The sequence below is a fragment of the Nicotiana tabacum genome, chromosome 1, assembly GCF_000715075.1.
Source record: "Nicotiana tabacum cultivar K326 chromosome 1, ASM71507v2, whole genome shotgun sequence".
Classification (NCBI taxonomy): domain Eukaryota; kingdom Viridiplantae; phylum Streptophyta; class Magnoliopsida; order Solanales; family Solanaceae; genus Nicotiana; species Nicotiana tabacum.
The window spans coordinates 40,118,089-40,123,349 of NC_134080.1; positions in this window are offsets into that span (position 1 = coordinate 40,118,089).

Consider the following 5,261-nt stretch of genomic DNA (forward strand, 5'->3'; position numbering starts at 1 on the left):
AGACAAATTGTGGTTGACAGTTCACATCCTCTTAACTTGAGTCCTTCGGACAATCCCGGTGTGCTTATTGCATTTTCACCATTCGTTGGTACTGGATATGCAGATTGGAGGAAATCTATGCTAATTTCCTTATCAGCAAAAAACAAGCTAGGTTTTAGCAATGAAAAAATTCCAAAACCCGAAAAGGACTCACCTTATTTGGACCTCTAGATAAAGGTTAATGATATGGTTATGGCTTGGCTTCTGAATTCCTTAACAAAAGGCATAAGGTCGAGTGTGTTGCATTCCAAATCTGCTAGAGACCTTTGGAAGGAACTTGAAGATAGGTATAGTACATCTGACATTGCAGTGTTATTTGGATCAAAAGAAACTATTTGAGACTATGCAAAAATCATCTGATATCGCAACATATTTTAACAATATCAAAGAAATCTGGGATGAAATAGAATCTATATATGCAAGGGTTACTTGCATTTGTATTGACTGCAAATGTGAGGCAAAATAGAAGAACATAGAATTAGAAAATAGACAAAAGCTTGTTCAATTTCGGATGGGTCAATCCTATAATACCTATAGAGGGAATATCATGATGATGAGTCCTGAACCAAACATTGATAAGGTATATTCTCTTCTCCTTCAAGAGGAGAGACAGGGATCTATTTAGCCAATGACATGCTCACATTTTGATTCCAGCTCTTTCAATGTATCTGCACAAAAACAAATGAATTATCTAGAACAAGAAAAAGTGAATTTCAATACTTGCCCTAGAAATTGTAACAAGTTCAATACAGTCAAGGAAAATGGCAGGAGAAATATGTTTTGCAACTATCTTCAAAAACCAGGACATACTATAGAAAAATATTTTAAGCTCCATGGATGCTCTGTCAATTTTAAATCCAATAAACCTAGAACCTTTCAGAATCAACCCGTAGTGCAGGGAAATTCAGCTATAACTGAAGATAAGAATCACAACTTAATGGGGAACCCAACAGGATGCTTTAACATACAAGGAACTATTGATCAACATTCTGCTTATTAAACTACGCCGAGGAATCCGAATTCAGGTGCTTTTAATACGCAAAGGTTGCAAAATCACAATCTTGTGGGAATAAGTCAAGAGCAATATGCTTAGATGATGGACATTCTCTAACAAGTAAAAATTGATCAACAGGCAGCATCAACTTCTAAGGTTAATGTGACTACAAATTGTGTTGGTATTTGCCCTATTTTACCATCTATTCTTCCTGACAAATCCTTTGTTCATTCATGGATTCTTGATACTAGGGTATCCGGACACATAACTTTTGATGAATCTATTCTCTTTGGCATTCATATACTTCCTTACCCTTTAACTGTTAATCTTCCAAATTCCTAAAAGATAAAAGTAACTCATGTAGGGAGAGTTACCCTTTTTCCAGACCTAGTCCTAAATAGTGTTATGTTTTTTTTTGTTTAAAAAAAAAATAGAGTTATGTTTGTTCCTTCATTCAAATTTAATTTTTTATCTAAGCACAAATTATGTCTTCAGTTTGGATGTGACCTGATTTTCAGTGCTTTTTGATGCTCTTTGCAGGGCCCTTTACTGAAGAGGCTACCGGGTCTTGGTAGAATAAAAAATAACCTCAACATTCTTCGGTCCATGCACTCACTACCAGAGAACTCTCCTAGAAAATTATCTACTATTTCTAATGTTTCAATTACTTTACATAATTCTGCTAGTTGTTTTCCAATTCATTCCATGTCTACATCTGTAAATACTTCTCAAAATGTGTGGCATGTTAGACTGGGACATATGCCTATTTCTAGTATGAGAAACATTGCTTGTTTGCCCTATGATGCAGTAAATAAAGATTCTCTTCCATGTACTATTTTCCCTATGGCTAGACAACACAAACTACCCTTTCCTCTAGCTCAATTTCTTCTTTTAAAGTCTTTGAGTTAATATACATTGACACATAAGGACCCTACAAAATACCTACTCATGATGGTTTTAAGTAATTTCTTACTATAGTTGATGATTTTAGTAGAGGTACTTGGACATACCTCTTAAGCACAAAAGGAAGTGCCTTTACCATTCTTCAATCTTTTATTTCTGTGGTGGAAAGACAATTTGACAAAAAAATAAAAATAATAAGATCTGACAATGCCTTAGAACTTGGCTCTAGTGTTACAACCACCACATACTTTCTTTCAAAAGGAATTATCCATCAAACAAGTTGTGTTGCTACTCCATAACAAAATGGTGTGGTAGAACACAAACACAAGCATTTGTTGGAAGTGTGTAGGGCTCTTTTATTACAATCACATCTTACTATTGTCAATTGGGGAGATTGTTTGCTTACTGCTATATTTCTGTTAATCGATATCCTACCAAAATTTTACATTACAAAACACCTTTTGAAGTTTTGTTTCACAAGCCTCCTGACTATTCATTTTTAATATCCTTTGTTGTCTGTATTTTGCCTCTACCCTTTCCCAAGGAAGAGGGAAGTTAGACCCTCGTGCAGTGGCTTATGTGTTTATTGGTTATCCCTTTGGGAAGAAAGACTACAAATTGTTGGATCTACAGTCTCGACACATTTTTATCTCCCGAAATATTGTCTTCCATGAGTCCATTTTTCCTTTCTCTTCTAAGTTGTCCCATGCTTCTCCTCTATTTCCTCCTTCTCTCAGTTCACCTATAGATCACCCTTCCTATACTGTTTTACCTACTACTTCTACATCTCCACCTTACTCCTCTTCTCCTGATCTTTCTCCTACTACTACTGATTTCTTTACCTCTCCAACTCACTCCACTTATCCTAATATTTCTCTTATTCCTACTGATTTTTCTAATGTTTCCTATAGTCCTAACTCACCCAGTGCTATCTCCAGTCCCTTAATTTCTACTTCTCCTTCTCCTGTTGTGGTAGAAGCTGCATTGCGCAGGTTCTTTAGGAAATATAGAACCCATGCTTACTTGTCTGATTACATATGTGGTGTTGTATATTTAGCGGATGTCTCCATCTCATATTTTCTCTCCCCTCTTTCACATAATCAGTTTTCATTTACTACTTTATCTCCTTCTAATCAGTCTTTTCCCAATTCTATCCCTCATATTTAAGAACATGTACCTTATTCCCAGACTGCCATGCATCCTGGTTGGCAGTAAGCGGTGACTAAGAAAATTGATGCCCTTTTGACTAATGAAACTTGGGATGTAGTGACTCTACCAACTAGGAAAAAGGATCTTCCGTGTAAATGGGTCTATAAGGTCAAACTCAAATATGATGGGAGTGTAGAGAGGCTTAAGGCTCGTTTGCTTGTTCGTGGTGATACTCAGAGAGAAGTTATAAATTTCACTGAAACCTTTTCTCCTATGGTCAAGATGACCACCATCAGGTGTATTCTAGCTATTGCAGTTAAGAAAGGTAGGGGGTTATATCAATTGGATGTCAATAATGTATTTTTACACTGTGATCTATCTGAGGAGGTGTATATGAAGTTTCCAGCTGGGTTACAACCTCCTTCTGCTAATATGGCCTGTCACCTAAAGAAATCCCTTTATGGTCTCCATCAGGATTCCCGTCAATGGTATGATAGGTTGACTGCTGCGCTGAATTTTAAGATTTACTCTCATTCACTCAACGACTACTCTCTTTTCTGCAAAAAGGCTAAGGATTCAGTTTCACTAGTGGATGATTATGTGGACGACATTTTACTCACAGGCAACAATTACTCAGAACTTGAGGATCTCAAACACTTTTTGGATACTGAATTTAAAATTAAAGATTTGGGAGACTTATCTTTTTTTCTTGGTATGGAAATTCTGCGTGAGCCCCAAGGAGTGATTCTGAGCCAACATAAAATTCACACTTGAGCTGCTTGCTGAATTTGACTGCTTTGATCTATCTCCTGCTCGCTCTCCTCTTGACTAATCTTGTAAACTCCTTTCCGGTGTTGGTGAACCTCTTCCCAATCCCTCCATTTACTGTCATCTTCTTGGTAAACTCAATTTCTTGACACACTCTCGCCCCGATCTTACTTTCATAGTCCAACACCTTAGCCAATTTATGCAAGACCCTCGTGCTCCTCATCTTTCCGCTGCTAAACACTATCTTCGATACCTATTGTCTGACCCAAGTTTGGGTATTTTTATGAATGCCTCTTCTTCCTTTGATCTTCTTGCTTTTTGTGATTCTAATTAAGCCACTTGCCCTAGCTCTCGTCGCTCTGTTAATGGCTATTTCATCAGCCTAGTTGGGAGTCCCATTTCTTGGAAATCCAAGAAACAACCTTTTGTTTCTTTGTCCTCTGCCGAAGCTGAGTATCGTTCCATGCGTCAGGTCGTTGTCGAGTTGACTTGGCTTGTGTGTCTCTTATGCAATCTTTCTATCTCTCCTTCTCTACCTGTTCCTCTTTTCTCCGATAGCCAGGCTGCTATCCACATAACCAAAGACCCCCTCTTTCATGAGCGCACCAAGCACGTCAAACTCGACTACCATTTTGTCCGACAGCAGTTCCAATCCGGTCTCATTTCCTTATCCTTCCTTCACACTCAGTCCCAGCTCGACGACATCTTTACCAAATCCCTTCCTCCGCCTCAACATCGTGTTCTTCTGGGCAAGTTGGGCGATGTCCTCCCCCTCCAACATGAGGGGGAGGGGTGACATTGATTCTCCATCAGATACTCTCCACCACCTCTACCCCTTCTATGTCTTACAGGGGCGTTAGGGAAGCTATCAAGAATTGGGATTCTCTTAGGGTTAGGATTCGGAGATGCCATTGCAGAGAAAGGATGAACTAAAGGAGAAAGGAACAAAAGTAAAGAGTAAAGTATCTGTTAAGGGTTTATGAATAAGAAGACAAAGGAAAAAAGGTTAAATATGTGTATAACAGTGACCGTCAAACAAAGAAGCGTAATGATGGAAAGCCTATAATAAAGGCAACTACCACTTCGTAAATAGAGGGGATGAAGAAGCCTTGGAAAAAGGTTGTAGAATTACATACATATCAGAAGGTGACACGTGTGCAGAACATTAAATAGAAAAGACAATTGAAGTGTCAGTACTGACATAGCATTAATTACGGCAAAAATTCTTTTTTCGTGAAGATCCACTTCCCAAATATTTAATTGATAAATAAATGGAAAGTGGGGGGACTATTTGTATTGGGAAAAAACTGAGTCTGAATATTGAAGATGACGTGTCATGACACGTGGACTGGTCAAAAGGTCAAAACGCAATAAATAGCCAAGAGGCACGGGCGACAACAGATATGGG